Source organism: Mytilus edulis, chromosome 11 (genome assembly GCF_963676685.1).
Source record: "Mytilus edulis chromosome 11, xbMytEdul2.2, whole genome shotgun sequence".
NCBI lineage: Eukaryota > Metazoa > Mollusca > Bivalvia > Mytilida > Mytilidae > Mytilus > Mytilus edulis.
In genome coordinates, this window is record NC_092354.1 from 26,059,545 (window position 1) to 26,086,373 (window position 26,829).

The 26,829-nt window shown below is 33.2% G+C and overlaps 1 long non-coding RNA gene across 1 annotated transcript; it reads right to left on the reverse strand.

Annotated features, from left to right (window-relative positions):
• Nucleotides 1–3,331: 3,331 nt before the first annotated feature.
• Nucleotides 3,332–6,210, reverse strand: LOC139495423 (uncharacterized). The gene is made up of 2 exons (XR_011657336.1): nt 6,124–6,210; nt 3,332–5,421 (listed from the first exon to the last, which is right to left on the reverse strand). It is a non-coding gene; the product is annotated as an uncharacterized lncRNA (long non-coding RNA).
• Nucleotides 6,211–26,829: the final 20,619 nt, after the last annotated feature.

Sequence of the window (26,829 nt, forward strand, 5' to 3'; positions counted from 1 at the left end):
TTATGATAATTGTTTATGATGTTACCTTAAATCGGTCATTTGATCAACATGATTTTCTAATGTGTATTGAAAATTGTATTAAAAGTAAACTTAAACTAACCACAGCTTTATTTAAAAATTTCAACATTTTCTCAGTTAAAACAATTCAGTAAATTTTACTACTTTTTAAACATTTATTCATTTTACCAGTATTGATATTTTTCAACATTTTACTGTTAATTTGACAACTTTTTTTGATATTCATTCAGATTTTACCTTTTAGTGACAATTTTTTAACATTTTCAAAAGGTTTTTGATAATTGTATATGATGTTTCCTTAAATCGGTCATTTGATCAAGACCAATAAGTATTGACAAATGTATTAGAAGTAAAATTGAAACACCACAGCTTCATTTAAAAATTGCACCATTTTTCTCAGTAACAATTTTTCAGTAAATTGTACTACATTTTGGATATTCATTCATTTTTACCAATATTGATAGTTTGTCAACATTTTCCTGTGAATTGGACAACTTTTTTTTATATTCATTCAGATTTTACCTTTATTGATAACTTTTCAACATTTTACTGCAAATTTGAAATCTTTTTCGATAATTGTATATGATGTAATTTTAAATCGGTCATTTGATCAAGATGATTTTCTAATATGTATTGACAATTGTTTTAAAAGTAAACTTGAACTAACCACAGCTTTATTTAAAAATTTCAACATTTTCTCGGTAAATTTTATTTCTTTTTGGATATTCATTCATTTTTACCAATTTTGATATTTTTCAACATTTTACTGTAAATTTGACAATTTTTTTATATTCATTCAGATTTCACCTTTATTGATAATTTTTCAATAAAATGTTGAAATAAAGGCAACAGTAGTATACCGCTGTTCAAAACTCATAAATCCATGGACAAAAAACAAAATCGGGGTAACAAACCAAAACCGAGCGAAACGCATTAAATATAAGAGGAGAACAACGACACAACAACGAAACGCAACACACACAGAAACAGACCAATCATCAGACAAAACACCACGAGAATAACAAATGTAACATGAAAACCAAATACATGAATTTGGGATAGACAAGTACCGTGCCACGTCTTATCTCAATATCTCAAAAATAAGAGAAAACACAAACGACTCAACGTTAAAATGCAACACAAAGAGAAACGAACAATATATAACAATGACCATCTTCCTGACTTGGTACAGGACACTTTTAAAGGGGAATAAAAGTGGTGGGTTGAACCTGGTTTTAAGGCATGCCAAACCTCGCACTTTAATGGCAAAGTTAAATATAACATTGAAATGACAACATAATATTACAGGACTACAATACAAATAAATAGGAGAACATATTAGACACAGAATAAACAATGCCGTATTTTGCGAAACCTTTTCAACTTTTGATCTTCAGTGCTGTACAACTTTGTACTTTTTTCACTTTCGATCTTTTATATCTGGGCGTCACTGGTGAGTCTTGTGTGGGCAAGGCGCGTTTTTGGCGTATTGAATTTTAAACCTGATGCTTTTTGTTATCTATTAATCATGTTTTTCTGTGTCTAATATGTTCTCCTATTTATTTGTATTGTAGTCCTGTAATATTATGTTGTCATTTCAATGTTATATTTAACTTTGCCATTAAAGTGCGAGGTTTGGCATGCCTTAAAACCAGGTTCAACCCACCACTTTTATTCCCCTTTAAAAGTGTCCTGTACCAAGTCAGGAAGATGGTCATTGTTATATATTGTTCGTTTCTCTTTGTGTTGCATTTTAACGTTGAGTCGTTTGTGTTTTCTCTTATTTTTGAGATATTGAGATAAGACGTGGCACGGTACTTGTCTATCCCAAATTCATGTATTTGGTTTTCATGTTACATTTGTTATTCTCGTGGTGTTTTGTCTGATGATTGGTCTGTTTCTGTGTGTGTTGCGTTTCGTTGTTGTGTCGTTGTTCTCCTCTTATATTTAATGCGTTTCGCTCGGTTTTGGTTTGTTACCCCGATTTTGTTTTTTGTCCATGGATTTATGAGTTTTGAACAGCGGTATACTACTGTTGCCTTTATTTCAACATTTTACTGTAAATTTGAAAACCCTTTTGATAATTGTATATTATATTACCTTAAATCGGTCATTTGATCAAGACAATTTTCTCATATGTATTATCAAAAGTATTAGCAGTAAAATTGAAACACCACAGCTTAATTTAAAAATTGCACCATTTTCTCAGTAACATTTTTTCAGTTAATTGTACTACCTTTTGGATGTTCATTCATTTTTACCAATATTGATATTTTGTCAACATTTTACTGTAAATTTAACAACTTTTTTTATATTCATTCAGATTTTACCTTTAATGATAACTTTTCAACATTTTACTGTAAATTTGAAATCTTTTTTGATAATTGTATATGATGTTACCTTAAATCGGTCATTTGATCAAGATGATTTTCTAATATGTATAGACAATTGTATTTAAAGTAAACTTGAACTAACCACAGCTTTATTTAAAAATTTCAACATTTTCTCAGTAAATTTTACTACTTTTTGGATATTCATTCATTTTTACCAATTTTGATATTTTTTCAACATTTTACTGTAAATTTGACAAATTCTTTTATATTCATTCAGATTTTACCTTTATTGATAATTTTCAATTTTTTACTGTAAATTTGAAAACCTTTTTGATAATTGTATATATTACCTTAAATCGGTCATTTGATCAAGACAATTTTTTCATATGTATTGACAAATGTATTAGAAGTAAAATTGAAAACACCACAGCTTCATTTAATCAAAGCGCGAAAGCGCTGTAAAGGCAGTTAATTACAGGTTGTTTGTATTTCTAGTCCAGTTATATCATTATCTTCCATAGAACAGAGGTGGTTTGTAGAATTTAAGATTTAGAGTTCTTTTGTACCTAGTTCACCTATATCTATAGTCTACTGTTTACAGTATATTTTCTGTGCCTCGCCATGAAATGCATTTTTAGCCATGGCCTTGTCAGTTTGCTTTAAATTTAAGAGTTTGACTGTCCCTTTGGTGTCCTTGTCCCTCTTCTTTAGACATATAAGAACTTTTCCTTTTCAATATAAATAGACTATTTTTAATTATTGATTGTATACGCATATTCTATGACTCCCATAAAAAATAGTTCACAAAGATTGACTAGTCTCTGTACTGTGTGTATAGCAAGAACATCAAGTAACATAATGGTAAATGTACAAAGTAACATGTCAACTTTTTTGATGACCATACCTGCCAACTGTCAGTATTTGCAGAGTATTTCCCCCATCGAGCTCGAGGCTCCCAAATGGAAATTTTGTAAGAGCAATTTTGTCGACTATTTAAAGAAAACAATTAATTCAACAATGGCTATAAGCTTGTTAATGCAAGAAGAAGCCAAAAACCACATTAGAATATATTTGAAGGGAATCCATGACAATCGCCCCATTAGCAAATAGCCCCACTTTTTCACTAACTCGCCCCACTTTAAAAAAAAATGCCCCAAACTGGATTACCAAATCGCCCCACTTGTGAACTGTGTTAAATCCTGTTAATATTACTCCTGCCAACTCGCCCCACCTAATAGAAAACGATAATATCTAGATAAATATATTATTAACCAGGAAGAATTTAGTAATGCCAACTCGCCCCACTTATGTAAAAAGATGTTATCCCGTTGTATATAAGTTAAATTCTGTTAATATTACTCCTGCCAACTGGTCCCACCTAATGGAAATCGGTGAAATCTAGATAAATATATTATTAACCAGGATGAATTTAGTAATGCCAACTCGCCCCATGTATGGAAAAAGATGTTATCCCATTGAATATAAGTGCAATTCCTTATATTGCATTATGATACAATTAACAGGTTTCTTTTCAATTGTTATGCAAATAACTAAGCTTCAAAACTTACATTTATTCTTCAACAATCAGGTTTTTTTTAGAATTATAATTTCAGTATATATCAATAATAGTAATTAAATTAATTTTCGGTTTGTTTGTATTCTGTGTAGATTAGTTTTCATAAAAGTGGTGCGAGTTTTTATTTTTAATTATATATATATATATTAATCTAAAAATTACCGTTTTTTTATAAGTAGGGCGAGTTGGCAGGAGTAATATTAAATAGGGTTCTCGCTAAGGCGAGTCCATGAGTCCTGGACTCATCAAAATCTGTCTGGACTCACCATTTTCAAAACTGGTGAGTCCACAAATACATCAATATTGAAATATTTTGTATAAACTGAACCCAGTTACCATGACTCACCGTGGCCAAAAATGACGAGTCCCAGGACTCGCCTTCAAAAATCCTTAGCGAGAACCCTTATTTAACATGATTTAACCAATTTCACATGTGGGGCGAGTTGGCAGGAGTAATATTAAACATGATTTAACCAATTTCACATGTGGGGCGATTTGATAAATCAGTTTGTGGTGTTTTTTTTAAAAGTGGGGCGACTTGTCCTGCTTCCATTTGAAGGCCCCCTTGAAGGTTTTGTATGACTATATGAACCATCTTTCACGTAAAACCCCCATGTGCATTTTGAAAAGTTGGCAGATATGTTTCTAACTCCAGGCAAAATCTACCAGTATGAATGAAAAAGAAGTTTTCAATTAAGGCTCTGTGGCCATAACAGCTGTCTCATTAGCATTTTAACCACTTCCCATATTTGCAATTAAAACAATAGAAGAAAATTATTCAAAGCAAAAACAAAACTTACTTGTAAATATGAAATTCTCTTTACGGTATGAGTTTTTCTCATTGTTTGAGATTGTACAGTAGTACCTGTAACTGCTTATACCTATTTCTTATTCACTTTTGCTTGATAAACTCACTAAATATCATATACAGTGTACCACATCTCCTTATTTTTATATGCATTCCAATAACATGAACAATTGTAATTCAATTCTATATACCAAAGCAAAATGAACTGCACCACTTTCATCCACTAGTATGCATCTTTTGGCAAAATACAAGTTCTTAGATGACACAATTAATATAATATATATTTATTGATAAAAAAATAAAATTTAGTATACAACTCTTTAACAGGTAAAAAAAAAAGCACAGCTGTGTCATAAATTGTGAAATCTGTGCTGAAAACATAGACATTGATGGTATTTGAGTAATTCCATATGTGAAGCTCAACATTAGCTCGTCAGTTGGTGGTGGACAGTTATAGTTCCTTTCTGCAGGCTAGGATGAATGACTTTTCAAGAAAACCAATTTCACAAATCAAAACTTTCCTCTAGATTTCTCCTACAATATTCATCCAGTTTAGTTCTTTTGTTTTAATTGGACACCGTCCTGATTATAAATTTTGCAAACCATTCAGTCTCTTGCTTGCAAATGGTGCATGAAAATAGGATGGGTATGGGAGTAGACAAGTCTCTTTAAAGTGGGTTTGTGCCCTGAAAAAAAGTTTTATAACTTAAGTTTAATTGAAACTTGTGCAACACATATACCTAAATAACTATATATTAATATAACATAGAAGAGAGCATCATTCGTGTCAATGTTTTGTTCCTGTTTACATTGTCATTGATATTTTTTCAGAAAGCCTGAGGCATAGCTCATGAATTCCTGTCATTAGACATTACATCCTAAATTAACACAATTACTGCTAGAATAATTATCAGTATGATATACGTACACTATCATTGTACAGCCCAAGTCTTCAGTATATATAAGTGTTGCATTCATTCACTCCTGTGTTCAGTCGTTCAAAAATATTTAAACATCAACAAATGAACTTTAATAAGGACAAGAAATTTTAAAACACTAGAAAAGATACGTACATACAACCCGTGTTTAAGTGTATTTGAAAGAAAAATAAATCTGGTTAAACGATGTAAAAAGGAGAAATATATCTGGTTAAACGATGTATAAAGGAGGAAAAAATTGTAGATATTGCATTACGATGCGTTCTACCTAATAGCACGTCGATATGTTTACATATTTAGACTTGACCCAGTATGACCCGTACCTTGTAGGTCACCGCCGTCGTTTAAACACTTGACTACAGTCGTGTATAAGCTAGACAATAAAAAGCTTAAGCCTGTACTATTTGTGTGAAGTAAATGTGTTTGTTCTGAACATTTAAATTGTTTTACCTGATAGCAAGGACGTATATCTATCCGTTTCCTTCTCAATTCACTTTGTCAAATTCTTCGAGCTTCTTCAAAACATACGTATTACTGACCTATTACTGCGCCCGGAAGTGAAAAAAATATGAGAAATCCTCGTAAAATAATGCTATTTTCAATTTTGTGGAATCCATTTTGTTATATTAATTATACAAAGATAAAAAAAGTTACGATTAATTATGAATTTGCATATCATTATACGGAACGTTTATGGACTATTTTTTAAGTCGGTCATTTTGGCGGTAAATCATGTCCACATACACACGTAGATTGGCTGGTACCCGATTGTAATGTTACACATCAAATATATCAAATAGCTAATACCCGGAACGTAGTACCGGGAACCAGGATAATAGGTAGACAACATACATAACTAATACCGAAATTGAAAACGCTTTACGGTTTCTCGTTCATAAACCGAATTCCGCTTTGAATTATAGAAGGTGCAATATTAATCATGTTCAGTCGACTTTTCATTGTTATATCAACGTCTGAACTAATTAAAGAATCTTTAGATGTCAGATAACACTTGAAATTGACCCGACCTCTTTCCACACGGAATATACTAATAATGATAGTTTGTAGTCAGGTTGACTGCTTATAATGCAAAATACACACTAATAACAAGTTCTATAAAACGAACAATACACACTGATCGTTTCTTTAGTCCCCAATGTAAATGAAAGAAACAAAAACCATATCATACCATAAAAAGAAGAGGAGAAATTCGAACATTTCCGGATCTATTTCTGGCCAAAAGACCCCCAGCATAGATTGCGTATGAAAAGATGAACCTCATGACTTAAAAGTCAGGCCTTAAAGCACTGTCTTTAAAAATTGCACCATTTTCTCAGTAACATTTTTTCAGTAAATTTTCTACTTTTTGGATGTTTATTCATTTTTACCAATATTGATATTTTTTCAACATTTTACTGTTAATTTGACAACTTTTTTTATATTCATTCAGATTTTACCTTTATTGATATTTTTTCAACATTTACTGTAAATTTGAAAACCTTTTTGATAATTGTATATGATGTAACCTTAAATCGGTCATTTGATCAAGACAATTTTCTAATATGTATTGACAAATGAATTAGAAGAAAAATTGAAACACCACAGCTTCATTTTAATATTGCACCATTTTCTCAGTAACAATTTTCAGTAAATTTACTACATTTTGGTGTTCATTCAGTTTTACCAATATTGATATTTGTCAACATTTTACTGTAAATTTGACAACTTTTTTTATATTCATTCAGATTTTACCTTTATTGATAATTTTTCAACATTTTACTGTTAATTTGAAAACCTTTTTGATAATTGTATATGAAATTACCTTAAATCGGTCATCAAGGTAAATCGGTCATTTGATGAAGGCAATTCTCTCATATGTATCGACAAATGTATAAGCAGTAAAATTGAAACACCACAGCTTCATTTAAAAATTGCACCATTTTCTCAGTAAATTTTACTACTTTTTGAATATTTATTCATTTTTACCAATTTTGATATTTTCTTAACATTTTACTGTAAATTTGACAATTACTTTGATATTCATTCAGATTTAACCTTTATTGATAATTTTTCAACATTTTACTGTTAATTTGAAAACCTTTTTGATGATTGTATATGATGTAACCTTAAATCGGTCATTTGAAAATTTCTTCATGGGCACACTTTTTGTTGACGTCTCCAAATTTATAAACCTGACTGTGACAAATTCTACTTAAAGCAGATATTAAAGGGGTGGGTAGGCAAAACTTTTTTGATCAATCAATCTATGTTCATTAACTCTTAGCAGTTCTCTCGATCCAGCATATTTAAAAGTAAAACGGTAAAAACAGAGACAAATTATGTGTATATGTTCCGGACAATATGCGAATTTGGACCATACGCGTATGGTCATGACCATATGGGTATATACTCAGATGGTCCGACCGTACGCGTATGGTCCGACCGTACGCGTATGGTCGGGGCAATTTAAAACACTCTGTTACAGTTTGCTTTTAATAGGCTAAACTTTTCATATGGTATGACCGTTCATTAAAAAAAGCGCTATCATATAGGTAATTTTATTATTATATTATAATAAAAAGATTAGCTAAATAAAAATTAGAAGTTTCACAGAGTTAATTTTACTTACTTGTCAAAACTAGAATAAACACATTTATACCGATGGTCACTACCGATGGTTGTTACCAATTTGTTATTACGAGTGAATTGCAATATGTCGACTTAAACAAATAAATTTCAAAAATTTCTTAAGAACTGTTCCACAAGAAGTCACTGGAAAGGAACATAGTTTATTCAAATATTTTGGCCACGAGCATCACTGAAGAGACATGTATTGTCGAAATGCGCATCTGGTGCAAGAAAATTGGTACCGTTAATTTTATTACTACAACTGGGTCGATGCCTCTGCTGGTGGACTATTAGTCCCCGAGGGTATCACCACCCCAGTAGCCAGTACTTCGGTACTGGCATGAAAATACGGATTTTTTGTGTTATTAAAATTTACTGTTACAATATGATAGAAATTATTATAAACTAAGGAATGTATCTCCCGCATGCAAAGCTCTGATTCCTTTCACGGATTTTGCTATACTTTTTGGACCTTTTGGATTATAGCTCTACATCTTTTATATAAGCTTTGGATTTCAAATATTTTGGCCACGAGCATCACTGAAGAGACATGTATTGTCGAAATGCGCATCTGGTGCAAGACAATTGGTACCGTTAATTTTATTATTTAAGGTGTCTTGTGAATATGGTGTATTGCAGTCAATTTACGATATTTGAGATCTAGAAAACACCGTAGACATATCGGTTACCCAAGACCTCAAGACATTACCCAAGACCTCGGTACCACGGTACGCAGCTGCAAAAAAGCTAGCTTTTTACTCGCAAACAAAAGGTGTAAATGAAAAGGATCGTGCACAACTAAGACTTGCAAATGCAAAAAGCTATGATACCGTGTGGAAGTAAATGTCACTCCAAGCCTACATACAAGAATGTAATTAGCGATGAAAACTAATTATGGCATCAATATTTAATCTTTAAGTAGTTTACTTTGTCATGTTTTAGATAAAGTTTTTGTATTATTGAAACGTTTATAATGTAATTTTAAAAAAATACATATATGGTCCAAATACTCATATGGTCCGGCCCGTTAATAGCCAAACGAGTATTATACTCATAGGGTCCGACCATACGCGTACGGTCGGACCATACGCGTATGGTCGGACCATATGAGTATACGCATATGGCCATGACCATACGCGTATGGTGCGAATACTCATATGGTCCGGAACATATATACGTCTCTGGTAAAAAGCAATGAGTCTGGATCCAATAGAAAGTTTATGACAAGATTGTGTTGTCTTTCTTTCCTGTAAAGCTCAACAAGATTGAGTTGTTTTTCTTTCCTGTTTGGCAACTTCGTTTGGGTTAAGGTGCTCCGCTCGGCGAAATATGTTTGACAATACTTTTGAAAGAGACTAGGTAAAACCAAACTTTAATATTATATTTGTATGCAATACATGTATATTTGTTGGGAATATAAATGATTCATTTCGTGGAGTAAAATATAAAATACTTAATCTTATTATACCAATTGTCTTTTATAATATATCTATTTGTGTTTCGTTTGTCCTTTCTCACTATGTATTATCTTAATATGTTTATATATATTGTCCTCTTGTACACAAGTATGTGTCTGAGGTTAAGAATAAAATCTTGAATCATAAAATTTCTGCAGGGGATATTAAATGAATAATTTTGATTAAATGGTACACAATTACTTGACTATAAAAAAGAAGATGTGGTATGATTGCCGATGAGACAACTATCCACACAAAACCAAAAAGACACAGACATTAACAACTATAGGTCACTGTACGGCCTTCAACAATGAACAAAGCCCATATCACATAGTCAGCTATACAAGGCCACGATAAGACAATGTAAATCAATTCAAATGAGAAAACTAACTGCCTTATTAATGTAAAAAAACAGACGGAAAAACAAATATGTAACACATAAACAAACGACAACCACTGAATTACAGGCTCTTGACTTGGGACAGGCACATACATAAATAATGTGGCGGGGTCAAGGGCGTATGACATTTGCGCCGATTTTGAACATTTTCATTCTTTCATTTGCGCCGATTTTATATTTTTTTCCTAATTGGATTTACAGGTAAGTTCATACTTTTACATTGGCTGAGCACAGAGTTAATAAACAAATCAAGTGAAATTGCAATAGGTAAATGGCTATCCCAATGTTTCGGGTTGCAATTCTTTTCCCTAAATGAAATCGATGACTCGCTGCTTCACGTTTGACATTGTCTGACGCTCCGCTCCTTCTGATGACAAACGTCATACATGCTTAGACAACGTACAAGTACACATTCAATAACGGTTAAACAATTCGTGATGGCGTCCATAAAATTAACGAAGGTATGATTTCAACTTCACCATTTGGAATTCTCGGTTTAATAGTTTCCTTGTGAGAAAATGCGAACTCTAGAAATGCCCCCACCAGTACGTATGCCAGACAAAGAAAATATGGCCTTCGTTATCGACAATTACGCCAAATATAGAAGAGGCGATATCATAAGAAAGGAATATATTAGACGTGTTGCCCATACATACTTGGCAAGAACAGATTTATGATTTGAATGTATTCCGTTTTTATGGATTTAAGTGCTGTACATATATTTTTAATTCGTCATTTTAGTATAAACAAAGTGCTTTTATCTTAGGTTTTTACTTCTTGGTTTTAAGCAGGTCGATGCCATTGCTGGTGGAGGTTAATTTCCCAAAGGGTAGCACAAGTTTTGGGAAATTAACCTCCACCAGCAATGGCATCGACCAATGGTTGTAAATAAACTCATCATTGATACCAGGACTAAATTTAGTATATACAAAAAAAAAACATTTGGTAGATATCAATAAAACATATCCTAGACATTAGAAGAATATTTTGTCCAGATGTTTGGAAGATGTTGGATGAATATTTTCAATTGACACTGAATAATATCAAAATTATCTTATTTCAATATAAAAACAAGATATTTAAGAATAATGCTCTTTAAACATTCAGAACAAATATTTTCAGAAAATATGCTATTCACATGAGTACAGCCAGACATATCACGTCAAAAACATGTTTTTGAATATTTTGATGACATTTTTGCAATATATTTTAAAAATATCAATAAAATGTTTTTGTGCTACCAACATTCTCCTCTACAACCATTGATCTCCATATTCGCGATTGTTAACTTTCATCTTTTTGAAAAGGAACTGTCTTGGTGTAGGGGCCCTCTTGCTGCTTTCATTTAATTTCGAATCAAATACAACTGGAACAGCTTCTGTGTTAAGACATTATCTGGTAGGAGTCCAGCTGTAAACTTCCTTTTTGAAATGTTTGGAACAAAACACTGTTTTCCATCCAATCTGAAACCAAACACAAATGAGTAGAATTGTTCTTGTATGACATTGTTATCATGTTCATAATGCAGCCTAATAGCATGTATTTACAAAAAATGTAAAAAAAACTTTATTATTTTCTTTCTTATTAAATAAAAGTATTTGCAATTTATGAGTGTTTATAAGTAAATAACAATTTAAAAATGTTGATAATGAAATTATTGATGTTGTTTACGAAAACATTTCATCATTTTCATTCCTTTTTTGGTCTCTTGTGGATAGTTGTATCATTGGCAATCATACCACACCCTCTTTTTTATAAATTGGACAAATTAGTTACAATTATCTAGATATAATAAAGCAAAAATCGGTATCAACAGTTTGACATGGAACACTTAAACAGATGTAAATGGCAGACTCAAGCTGTGGCGGTACCTGGCGAATATTGTGCCAAACACACAGATTCCACACATTGGAGATGACATAAAATTAGTCGCTGCCATTTGTAATCAATACAAACCTCCTTTGAATTCTGGAAATCAAGAAGAAGATCAACTTCTTGCTGCTAAAATGAATGTAATTAAAGCACTTAGACAAGGAAGCAATATAATTCTAGAATAATTTACCTTATTTATAATTACTATGCTGGTGTTTCACACATCTGGAATTCATTTTTAAACTGAATTTGATGACTCAGTTTGCATGTGACCATTTAGGGCTCACTGCTTGTTCTCAGAACATTTTATGTTGTAAAAGCCCATAAAGATAGCATTATTCTGCAATGAGCATGTTCACTACACAAATTCAGGGTAGGAACACACTACAGTAATATTAATTCAGTATACAAATGTCACTTTTAAGCCATTGACGGAAGTGGTTATTCTGGTATTAAATCTATTCCATAGACATTCAATGATTTTTTGCATAGTGTTCTGTTTAGTTACTCAGGTAATTGATGTTGTTGTCATATTGTCCCCAAATACATGTTGTACTCCAGAGCTTCACACATTATAATTCAGTCAGAATCACAGGTTGCCCACATCTATTCTGAGAATCTTTTATTTGTCTTAATTTGTATTTGTAGTAGGATTAAATCATTATACATACATTGTCAGGGAAATAATTTTTTTTTTACTAGTCCTTGCCGTGAAACAAGCAGGAAATGTTCGGCAAACCTTTCATTTCTAACTGTTTCTAAGACTTGTCAATTCCTTTTATTAGCTCACCTGGCCCGAAGGGCCAAGTGAGCTTTTCTCACCACTTGGCGTCCGTCGTCCGTCGTCGTCGTTAACAATTTACATTTTGAACTTCTTCTAGAGAACCACTGAATGGAATGGAACCAAACATGGCATGAATGTTCCTTATGAGGTGCTGACCAAGTGTTGTTACTTTGTAGCCGATCCATCATCCAAGATGGCCGCCAGCGGGGGACTTAGTTTAACATAGGACCCTATGGGAAATGCATACAAATGACTTCTTTTAGAGAACCACTGAATGGAATGAAACCAAACATGGCATGAATGTTCCTTATGAGGTACTGACCAAGTGTTGTTACTTTGTTGCGGATCCATCATCCAAGATGGCTGCTAGCCGGGGACTTAGTTTAACATAGGACCCTATGGGAAATGCATACAAATGACTTCTTTTAGAGAACCACTGAATGGAATATAACCAAACATAGCATGAATGTTCCTTATGGGGTGCTGACCAAGTGTTGTTACTTTGTAGCCGATCCATCATCCAAGATGGCCGCCAGCAGGGGACTTAGTTTAACATAGGACCCTATGGGAAATGCATACAAATGACTTCTTTTAGAGAACCACTGAATTGAATGAAACCAAACATGGCATGAATGTTTCTTATGAGGTGCTGACCAAGTGTTGTTACTTTGTTGCCGATCCATCATCCAAGATGGCCGCCAGCGGGGGACTTAGTTTAACATAAGATCCTATGGGAAATGCATACAAATGACTTCCTCTAGAGAACCACTGAATGGAATGAAACCAAACATAACATGAATGTTCCTTATGAGGTGCTGACCAAGTGTTGTTACTTTGTAGCCGATCCATCATCCAAGATGGCCGCCAGCCGGGAACTTAGTTTAACATAGGACCTTATGGGAAATGCATACAAATGACTTCTTTTAGAGAACCACTGAATGGAATAAAACCAAACATAGCATGATTGTTCCTTATGGGGTGCTGACCAAGTGTTGTTACTTTGTAGCCGATCCATCATCCAAGATGGCCGCCAGCGGGGGACTTAGTTTAAAATAGGACCCTATGGGAAATGCATACAAATGACTTCTTCTAGAGAACCACTAAATGGAATGAAACCAAACATAGCATGAATGTTCCTTATGGAGTGCTGACCAAGTGTTGTTACTTTGTAGCCGATCCATTATCCAAGATGGCCGCCAGCGGGGGACTTAGTTTAACATAGGACCCTATGGGAAATGCATACAAATGACTTCTTCTAGAGAACCACTGAATGGAATGAAACCAAACATAGCATGAATGTTCCTTATGGAGTGCTGACCAAGTGTTGTTACTTTGTAGCCAATCCATCATCCAAGATGGCCGCCAGCGGGGGACGTAGTTTAACATAGGACCCTATGGGAAATGCATACAAATGACTTCTTTTAGAGAACCACTGAATGGAATGAAATCAAACATGGCATGAATGTTCCTAATGTGGTGCTGACCAAGTGTTGTTACTTTGTAGCCGATCCATTATCCAAGATGGACGCCAGCGGGGGACTTAGTTTAACATAGGACCCTATGGGAAATGCATACAAATGACTTCTTTTAGAGAACAACTGAATGGAATGAAACCAAACATTGCATGAATGTTCCTTATGCCGTGCTGACCATGTGTTGTTTCTTTGTAGCCCATCCATCATCCAAGATGGCCGCCAGCATGGGACTTAGTTTAACATAGGACCCTATGGGAAATGCATACAAATGACTTCTTTTAGAGAACCACTGAATGGAATGAAATCAAACATGGCATGAATGTTCCTAATGTGGTGCTGACCAAGTGTTGTTACTTTGTAGCCGATCCATTATCCAAGATGGCCGCCAGCAGGGACTTGGTTTAACATAGGACCCTATTGGAAATGCATACAAATGACTTCTTTTAGAGAACCACTGAATGGAATAAAACTAAACATTGCATGAATGTTCCTTATGAGGTGCTGACCAAGTGTTGTTACTTTGTAGCAGATCCATCATCCAAGATGGCCGCCAGCAGGGGACTTAGTTTAACATAGGACCCTATGGGAAATGCATACAAATGACTTCTTTTAGAGAACCACTGAATGGAATAAAACCAAACATGGCATGAATGTTCCTTATGAGGTGCTGACCAAGTGTTGTTACTTTGTAGCCGATCCGCCATCCAAGATGGCCGCCAGTGGGGGACTTTTGAATGAAATTAAACATGTTCCTTTCCTTATCAATGAGGTTGTGTTGTCACTTTTAGCCAAATTTTTATATTTTTTCATATGATTTCAAAAACCCAAGTAGAATCAGGTGAGCGATACAGGCTCTTGAGAGCCTCTAGTATTATTTATTATAAAATATTAAATGGTATCATAATGATATTGGGAATCAAACAGTACAAGATATCAGTAAACAACTAGAATTAAATTAATTACTATGCTTAATTGCTTATGTTGTGTAATTATTATTTGAAGATGTTAGCATCCAAAGGGAATGCCTTGTTTGAAAGAGTGGTGGAAGAGAAATTAGATAAAAGGATTGCAGCATGGAAAAAAATGGATTCAGAGAATGTCGTAGAAGGATTTCCAACTCTGTCTTAGGCTCGTACTTCCACAGCTTCACAGTTCATTTTCTTGAAATGTATCGACTCTGTAGTTAAGGCTGGAAAATGAGGGAAAATGTTTAGTTTTTCGAGCTTTTAAAGCTATTATATTTTTAACGCTTTCATTTGCCTGTGAAGACCCTAATTTGGATAATTTGTATGAATGTGGTACCATTTGCTTTATAAATAGCCTTTCTAGGTCTGATTTAAGTGATGCGGAAGATAAATCTTTTCCATTAGGAAGGTTTTAGTGGTTTTGTTTGTTTTCAAATATCCACACCAATTTTCAGTGCAGTATTTCTTGTCACCATACATATGGTTGACTGTGGCAAGGAAACCTTTTCAATTCCTTCAGGATATTTCGGGTAATCAGATTTACCATTACTCGTCCGATGGTCTGTTTGTCCGTCATGCATTGTCATGCTTGAGTTACTTCTCTAAATTTTGAATATTATTTTATTCGGTTTTATTTCTTGTATTGTGATGTTGAATATGCAGTTAAAAAAGTGCTTGTTTAAACACGAAAATAATTAAGCTTTGTATAGCAGGTCATCGTAGTAATGCAGTTAGAGTATACAAAAGTAATTCTTCTGATCAACAAATAGAGGCATCGAATATTTTATATGGATTAAGACCGTCAGACAGAAGAAAGAAGGCAAAACCATCGGGTGCACCAGTTAGTGCCTCGGTATTAAATATCGTCGAGGTAATATCACAGCCAGCTACTTTATGGATTGGCTACAACACTCCGAGCCCACTGCTCGGTTGTCAGCAGAAGCTTTCATTTGACACAAGTCCAAGGCTTGAAACAAACACCAGGAGACATTTGGATGTTAATATCCGTGCTGTATAGGGAGCACTGGTCAGCGGAAATGGATTAGCTTATTTGAATGAAGTGTTAGCAACATTAGATTCTCCTACTATGTCTCAAAACACATTCACAACTATCGAAAATGAAATCAGTCAGTGGTGGAAAGATCTTCTGGAAGAAGACTTTTCACAAGCTATTGCAGAGGGGAAAAAATTAGCTCTTGCAAAGGGCAACTTTCATGAAGGTGTGTACATGTTGTTTCTCATTAATATAAATATACTCTACAATAATTTATAGAGAATATCATCATGTTTAAATTGTAAAAAAATGGCCACTGCAAAATGACTGTTTGAAATGTTTTAATAATAAATTACGAGGTGCAATTTTCAACATGTCAATTCTGGTTGATGAAATAATTTGAGATGATAAAATTGGAATTAATATCTGAATATAAAACATATATGTTAATATTTCCTCATTGTGGCTAACGTTGGACACCGATTACAAAAGGGAGATAATTGAATCTTTTATGCAATATGATAACAGTTATTGTTATTTCAAACACCTTTGTTGTTAACAATTCAATATTTTAAGTTATATACTAGTGAAAGAGGTGTGTTATAATGCAGCATATTCTGAAATGTTGGTGCATTAGTCATAACAGCTAAAACAAAATAATAACATTTCAGTTGACGAGTTAACTATATAAAAAACAAATTACTTGTACAAAGAAAATCTGTATAAATATTTACAAACTTAAGTTTATAGAAGTACAGAAATACTAATTATTTTATTTTTATTTTAGAGAGTTAGCCTTAGCAACTGGCGGTAGTGTAAGAAAATTGCAATGGAAGAAAGCCAGAGAGGCTGTAATACCACCAAAACAACCCAGGGCATCCGTCAACCAAAGAAATATTTCTATTATGAGTTCCTAAACAACATCACCCGTATCTTCTCCTGCTGCGTCTCCTGTATCTACTCCTGCACATACTCCAGAAACTTCACCCAGTCAACCTCCGATGATTTCTCCTGCTTCTTCAGTCCCTTCTCCTACACCAGTATTGACAGAACAGCTTCCACAGACAAACAGTATAGGAGCTCATTTCAAAGTTGGAGACAATGTCTGCATTGCAAGTGGCGACAATACTTATGACTTTGCAACCGTGGAAAAAATATGGAGCTCAAGAGAGGGACGACATTACCTACCTAAAAATGTTGGGCCTAAGCTATCAACATGGAAGTTAGACAGTGGTAAACCTTACAAAGACAGTATCCATAAGATCAGTGTCTTTCCTTGCTTGGGCAAAATAGATCAAGTAGAGGGTCAGCTAATGCAGACAATAAAGAAAAAAAATAGCCTTTTTTAATAGACAATTTGGTAAAAACATGTTAAGTTTGACTTTTAAAATATGTTATCTTATTGTTATTGAAATTTTATTTTCAGATTTTATCAAAATTTATATAGACATAAATTAACAGTTTTAGTTATAGGTTAAGCTAGCTGATTGTTTTTTGTATTTATTTATGTAATTATTTTTGGTTTCAATTTAAATATATAATATAAAGTACTCATTGAATTAAAATATATTTAATTCATTTAAGACTATTCTCTCCTCTTCTATTGTAAACTTGACATTAATTGGGAATCCTCTAGCTTTGTTTTAAGTTTATCCATGAACTACCATTTAAACATTTTGCGCACTAACTCTGACTTTTTCCCCTTAATTGTATCACATATAGTTAAAAATCTATGAAAATCCTTGATATTTTTTCATTGTTTTTGAAAGAAAAAATGTGCCAATGTTAAATGTAAAACTCAACAATGAACGAACTATTCATACTCTACAAATTATAAAATAGCCGTTTTGGACGTCATAATTATTTGAATTACAACCAGGGTTCTAAGTAAAAAGTATATAGTACTATATATGCCTATTTTTTGGCGGATAACGACATGTCAAATATATGCTATTGTTTGTGAAAGATGAAAACAAATTTAACACTGAAACTGAAATGACGGAAATAAATGAATTGATACAAGAGAAAATTTTTGCACAAGCGTAAAACACAAACTTTAGACTTAATCTTGTTTCATTTTGGTTTAAGTTGTACGTGGTTGGCTTACAGAGAGGCTAAAGAATGACCTCATATGGAATAGGACAGTTAACTACAGAGGAGGCCAAAGAAACAACATAGAAATGGACATGATGAATGAGTTCCTAAACAGAGAATTCAAAGGTCAATTAAGATATAAAGATATATAATGTACCACTTGAAACTTGCACTTCATATAGTTCACAACAAGTAAATTTAACACAAGTCGGACACGTAATTTCTGTACAGCATAGAATATCAAATTATAAATGTATAAATTATTTGTAGAACAGATGAAATTAAATAGTTACAATAAATATTTATATTTTGGTTTTCATCATTGTGACTCGATCATTAATCGAAACTTGAAGAAAGAAAACCAGTCGAAAGATCAATTAGGCTTAAAGTTATGTGTGTATTTTAAAAATAAATCCGGTATTTTTTTATATGGTTTTACACTATGTATGTGATTGTATATATTATGTGTAAAACATTGTCATTATGATCCAATAAAATTCGGATTTGTTACTGAAATGTTGTTGTATTTGCGTCATTTGGATTTCAGTTCGTCAGTTATCTTATTGACAATTAACGGTAACCACACCTCCTCTCACACAAAAAAAAATGCGTGGACTCTCTGTTTGTTGAAGACTCTTTACTCTGGTGAAAAACACATTTGTTCAGTTATTCAGTCGAGAACATTATTATCGCGACTGAACTTCAAACTTGCAATTTCCGTACTTGAAAAATGGGTATTCGATGTTTTTTATAACCATAGCCAAACAGGATAAAACTAAAAGCATTTTTTTTAATTAGAAAATGTTACAACACGAACATCAATTGTATAGTTCATTTCTGTGATCATCTGGTTATCCAAACTTGAATTTCTTTAGGTGACCAGTGTTTTTTTCGTGCCTTAAGTATGAAAACCTCTGTACAAGCCTATCAATGCAGTTGACAGACACGGATCTTCAGTTTGGCATTTTATATCTAGGCAATTATAACTGCAAATATACATTCAGGATAAAGCTGATCTGAATCCTACAAATATACAAAATATACATGGATTTTTTTGTTCAATAGCAGTTACAAATATATGTAATGTGACAACAGATACTTCAGTGTCCTTCAGTTGTATATTATTGTATTAGTTTATAAAGTTAATTTGTACACTTCCCCTTTTTTATATATATTTTAACTTAAAATCTAAGAAGAGGGTCAGCGTATGCAGGTGAAGTATTCTATTTAAAAAAATCGAATTGATAAAAGTAGTTACACTCTAATAGGATTAAATATACCTGAGAGAAATTGAACACAAAAAAAATTACCAATAAATGTGATATACTCTAATATACTGGAAAGAAGTCAAACAAAAAAATGATGACCACAATAAATGCCTGTCAATCTTAAAATAAATATATTGAACCTCTTTATACACAAGCAAATCAGTCAGAATGTTATAGATTGTTTGAAATATATTTCGCATTATCAGAGAGTAAACTGTTATGTACTTTGAGAACACCCTCATTTTTTACGTCACACTTAGAGTGCATGCTGGTTATAATGTGGCCATTTTAACATTGAAGCGTCTGCCAGGAAAGGCTGTGGCAGAAAGAACATATTAATATCTCTATTCTGACACAAATAAAACAAAGGTAAGATACATTTTTTTATCAAAATTACAAGTTTATTTACGATAATTCAATCATTAACAGTAGGTAAAGTTTCAAAATAGTTGAGAGCAAAATACTCTCAATATCCAACCGAAAATGGATGCTTCAGCATTATGACGTCGCAGGAGGGCGTCCAAAAAAAATTATAAAATGGCCGTCCAAGGCGTCATACTTATTTGGACTAACCTTAGCCGTATTTGGCACAACATTTTGGAATTTGGAACCTCAATGCTCCTAAACTTTGTACTTGTTTGGCTTTATAAACATTTTGATATGAGCGTCACTGGTGAGTCTTTTGTAGACGAAACGCGCGTCTGACATACTGAATTATAATCCTGGTACCTTTGATAACTCTTGTGCTTATTTCAAGTTGAAATGTCCACTTCCATGTTTTGACGAGAGATACAAAATAGCTAATTGTGAGTCCTATGGAAATATTCATTTCTTTGGCAATGTTTATTTTATGCCAAGACTGTTTAAGTTGTGAAGTTAGCTACAGGTATAGCATGCTAAATTCAAAAGTTGGAGTTCATTTGTAGGAAACCAAATTCTGAAATCGTTATCTGCTGCTTCCACTATATAGTTCATTCAGGTTTTTGGTTGAGGTGCTCTTTGTTGTAGATGAGATTAAAATTTAGCACTGAGCGTTCCTGATGAAGGTTAAATTTTTGGGAAAGTTCACATTTTATTTATAGAGTGATTTCATTTTTTTGTAACATGTTTGGTCAAATTACCTGATTGACCAAATAATTTTTTGGTCTCTCTACTGCTGACTGAATGTTGATTGGCTTTCTATTCGGATACTTTAGTACATATTCCTCGTCCGTCAAAAAAATAGCTGGATCATAAAGCCAACAGATGTAGGAGTGGTTTAATATATCGCTATGATCGTGCCAAACTTTAAAGATGTCTTGTTCTTTCCAATAGTAACTTGTTGATGGCCTCTTTCCAATAGTTTTAACTTGTTGATGGCCTCTTTCTTTTATTTCAGGCTGATGTTCACCGATCCTGGTATAGCGTAGTTGGACATCTTCATCCACAAAGATTCAATGATCTGTTTGACATGTATACAATGTATAAGTAACATTTTTCGAAATGATGCTTAATGCTGAGTCTAATATTTTGATTTATTCCAAATGATTGCATTTAAGTTGTGAATGTATTTTTCAAATCTCACAGATTGAGAAACAAGAAGAGAGCTGCCACCAATTTCTCTGTGAGAAGTGCAGACATCATTGAAGATGTACTCACTACTTACAGATAGCAACCAGACATTCTTCACCACCACATCAATTGCACGTTTGTTGGGGAAGAAAATGCTTTAGACTTAGAGGGTGTGACTAGGGAAATGTTTTTTTTATGGCAGTGATTATGAAGTTTTTCATGGGGAACCTTCACAAACTACCTAGAGTTGATGAAAAAACTTTGTTTAACGGGACCCTTCAGTTGATCGGTAAAATCATATGTCATGCATATGTGTTGTGTAATTATCTTCCTCAAGGAATTCCACCGCTCCTTTACATCTTTGCTGGCAATGGCATATATACTGATGAACTCCTCTTGCAAACATTTTTAGCATTTATCACTGAAACAGATAGTAACCTTGTCAACCAACTATTACCAAACATTAACTGGAACGGCCTACATGCAGAGATCGTAAATCTCATCTCTACATATGATGGTTTTGAGGTACCAACAAAAACTAATGAGAATACACAGAGTATTCTTGACTTGGCAAAATTAACAATGACTGTTATCCCATGTGTTCCTATTTCAAAACTGAAAGTGGGTATGGACTGCTACCATTTGTTATGGAACGGTGTTACTGAACCTGTTATTATAAATTTAATTAATCAATACAAACCGACACATTTGAAAGTCATTAACCTAATAAATATCCTGCACAACATCAGATTACCCAACCCTATGCTCCTTAGAAGAAAAGTTCTAGACTTATTTTAAAAGATTCATCAGAAGCCTTTCCAACCAACAACTTCTCCATTTTCTTATGTTTTGGACATCAAGTGACATTTTAAGTATACCCAGGCTTTACGTTTCTTTCAATTTCACTCAAGGCTTCAACAGAAGACCTATTGCGAACACTTGTTCAGCTACTCTTCAAATAAGTCGTTTTTATTTTTCTGCCGACAAACTTATAGAAAATTCAATATGTATTTATCACATAGTTCTAGTGCACTGTTTGACTCAAGTATTGTAGAAAAAAAGTCTGTTACTATGAATGACACTTAAAATTATTACTTCATGTTTTTTACATTTATGTTAACCTTACAATTTTGCCTTGAAACTTGTAATTCTCATCTGCTTTTATTTTTATAAAGATTTGAAAATTAAGAATGCATTATTGCTGTTTGTTTGAATAAAAGAAAAATAAATTTGAAACTGAAAAAAAAAGCTCAGTGGCAAAGTTGACATTTGAAATTAATACATGTAAACTGTATATAGTAGAAATATGTGATAGGAATATTTAAGCTTCTAGTCTCAAGATTCTTCAATGCTTAGTTTGGATAACAGATATTATTAAAAACATGATATTTTAAGATATATGTAAATACATTTGTTGCTTCTTTAAAAAAAAGAGGTATTTGTTATGCTAATATAATATTAGTGCTCAGTGGCTATTTAGTGTTTGAATTCCAAATATATACTGTACATAGTTAAAGTTCCAAGTTCAATTTTAAGTTCTGATATATCAAATATATATTCTTTGGTGAAATAAAGATATTTTTTAATAGCCATTCATTAAATAAAAACTGACAGAATTGTGCAGGAAATTGTATTTCATAATATTTTGAAGCAGTGTATCGCGTTTCATGTCTATAAACGCGTGTATAATATTGATCAATACTAGGTCAAACAACTCTGCCCGTCGAAGATTTATGTTTCGATAAGGCCGAAGTGACTAAGAATCGTATTAATGCACTATACACTTTAGATATATAATGCAAGTAAGATTGCCTTAACTAAGGTTTAAAACTATAAAGATTTGATAGATTTAGATTTATAGAACTTTCCAAGTTTTTTATAAACCTACACACATCAAAACCATTTAAAAAAGACAGGCAGTACTTTAAAAGTGGACATATTCAAAACATGAAAGATTGTAAAACTGAAAATTTTTATTTTCTTAAATCAACAGTTATGGCATCTTATAGAATTGATGCTTTTTATAACGTAACTATAACAGTGTCATCGGTCACAGGATTTGTGAAAGATGCATCTTCTAACTGTGTAGGTTCGTCCATGGTTCATAGTCATGTAGCAGCAGTTTTATTCGCACTTTTAGACTATGTACAGCAGTTTGGTACAGATCAAGCAGCTTGCACATCCAGAAGGTGTGAATGGAACGTAGGGCGAAAGAAAAAGAAAGACTAGAAAAATGTGACGGAATCTTCATACATTGGGAAAAAAGAAAGTGGACAAAAATATTTAATCCTTCACGGAAAACAGATGACAACTCATCTGAAGAAGTTTTCATTTGCAATTTAAAAACTATGTGATCCACTGTGCTTACTTACAATTATCGACACAACAATGTAACTGGAGAAACTAGAGGCTCTAAAGAGCCTGTGTCGCTCACCTTGGTCTATGTGAATATTAAACAAAGGAAGCAGATTGAAAATTGACTACAAAGGTCAATAACTCCTACAGGGGTCAATTGACCATTTCGTTCATGTTGACGTATTTGTAGATCTTACTTTGCTGAACATTATTGCTGTTTACAGTTTACCTATATTTATAATAATATTCAATATAATAACCAAAAACAGCAAAATTTCCCTAAAATTACCAATTCAGGGGCCGCAACCCAAAAACAGGTTGTCCAATTCATCTGAAAATTTCAGGGCAGATAGATCTTCACCTGATTAACAATTTTACTTCATGTCAGATTTTCTCTAAATTATTTGGTTTTTGAGTTATAAGCCAAAAACTGCATTTTACCCCTATGTTCTATTTTTAGCCGTGGCAGCCATCTTGGTTTGATGGCCAGGTCACCGGACACATTTTTTAAACAAGAAACCCCAAAGATGATTGTGGCATAGTTTGAATCAATTTGGCACAGCAGTTTCAGAGAAGAAGATTTTAGTAAAAGATATATAAAATTTACGAAAAATGGTTAAAAATTGACTTTAAAGGGCAATAACTCCTAAAGAGGTCAACTGACCATTTTGGTCATGCTGACTTATTTGTAAATCTGACCTTGCTGAACATTATTGCTGTTTACAGTTTACCTATATCTATAATAATATTCAATATAATAACCAAAAACAGCAAAATTTCCTTAAAATTACCAATTCAGGGGCCGCAACCCAAAAACAGGTTGTCCAATTCATCTGAAAATTTCAGGGCAGATAGATCTTCACCTGATTAACAATTTTACCCATGTCAGATTTGCTCTAAATGCTTTGGTTTTTGAGTTATAAGCCAAAAACTGCATTTTACCCCTATGTTCTATTTATAGCCATGGCGGTCATCTCGGTTAGTTGGCGGGGTCACCGGACACAATTTTTAAACTAGATACCCCAATGATGATTGTGGCCAAGTTTCAAATAATTTGGCCCAGCAGTTTCAGAGGAGAAGATTTTTCTAAAAGATTACTAAGATTTAAGAAAAATGGTTAAAAATTGACTATAAAGGGCAATAACTCCTAAAGTGGTCAACTGATCATTTTGGTCATGTTGACTTATTTGTAGATTTTACTTTGCTGAACATTATTGCCTTTTACAGTTTATCTCTATCTGAAATAATATTCAAGATAATAACCAAAAACAACAAAATTTCCTTAAAATTACCAATTCAGGGGCAGCAACCTAACAACGGAATGTCAGATTCATCTGAAAATTTCAGGGCAGATAGATCTTAACCTGATTAACAATATTACCCCATGTCAGATTTGCCCTAAATGCTTTGGTTTTTGAGTTATAAGCCAAAAACTGCATTTTACCCCTATGTTCTATTTATAGCCATGGCGGCCATCTTGGTTAGTTGGCGGGGTCACCGGACACAATATTTAAACTAGATACCCCAATGATGATTGTGGCCAAGTTTGGTTAAATTTGGCCTAGTAGTTTCAGAGGAGAAGATTTTTGTAAAAGTTAACGCCGGACGCAGGACGACGACGACGGACGACGACGACGGACGCCGGACGCCAAGTGATGAGAAAAGCTCACTTGGCCCTTTGGGCCAGGTGAGCTAAAAAACGAACAAAGTTGTTGCATAAGTTATCTGCATATGGTAGTGATGTGCCATATGAAATAGTTGAAAATCAGAGAAGTGATGAATGCTTCCACCCGAGAGCAATGAGGATAACAGCATCAGATGCAAAGTCTGTGTCCACACTAAAGAATATTCAGTGTTTAATAAACTGAAGAAAATTATGTATAAAACTGATCCGGTCAAAACAAGAGCTATGACTTATGGAATCGAGCATGAGAATGATGCTTTGAAAGATTGCACATTAATGAAGAAAAAACAATCTCCTTTGCTAGAAGTTGCACACTGTGGTTTATGTGTTAATTCGGAATGTCCAGAGCTTGCATGTAGTCGAAATGGATAAGTGAGGGATGTTTCGGATAATGGAGAAGATGATTTTTGTTTGGTTGAAAGAACAATGTATGCTTGAAAAGTGTTCTGAAATGACTTAGAGAAAAGTTTATCATTATTAATATTATTTATCATATTATTAAACAAAGAAGTCAAATCCATCAATTCCTCTCATGGCACACACTCCTCAGATTTTTCCTACGATTTATATAGAGCTTCTAACTGCAAAACCTCATAATAAAAAGGAAAAACTTTAACGTCGCTCTTTATCCAGACGGAATACAGTGACCCTGTTTAGAAAAATAAATCAGAAATGCTCTCCATTAAAATCGAAATGAAGATTCCTCCATTGGCATTAAATGTTGTGTATCCATCAATAGCACATTTAAGATAAATTGATGAATGAATCTTAAAAAGACAGACTGATGGATAATTGAATGTTGTATCTTGCCTTGTAATTAAATCTAAAACAATCTATAGTACTTACTGCTACATTAAACAATGTGAATTGCTACCGACATATCCGTATTTACTTATCTTCTATTTATAAACTTTAGGTTCTTAAGAGCTTGTGTCTCACCTTGGTCTTTGTGCATATTAAACAAAGGACACAGATGGATTCATAACAAAATTGTGTTTTGGTGATGGTGATGTGTTTGTAGATCTTACTTTACTGAACATTCTTGCTACTTACAATTTTCTGAATCTGTTATAAACTTGGCCCTTTAGTTACAGAGGACAATATTTGGTAAAAACTTTGAAAATTGTAAAAAATTTACTATAAAGGGCAATAACTCCTCAAGGGGTCAACTGACCATTTGGGTCATGTTGACTTATTTGTAGATCATATTTTGCTGAACATTATTGCTGTTTACAGTTTATCTCTCTATATATAATAGTATTCAAGATAATAACCAAAAACGGAAAAATTTCCTTAAAAAAATACCTATAAGGGGCAGCAACCCAAGAACCAGTTGTCCAATTCATCTGAAAATTTCAGGGTAGATAGATATTGACTAGATCAACAGTGTAACCCCTTGTAAGATTTGCTCTTAATGCTTTGGTTTCAGAGTTATAAGCCAAAATCTAAAGTTTACACCTATGTCGCCGCACACATTTTTTTTATAACTATATACCCTAATGATGATTGTGGCCAAGAATGGTTAAATTTTGCCAAGTGGTTTCAGAGGAGAAGATTTTTGTAAAAGATTTTAAAATTTACGAAAAATTGATTATAAAGGGCAATAACTCTTTAAGCAGTCAACTGGCC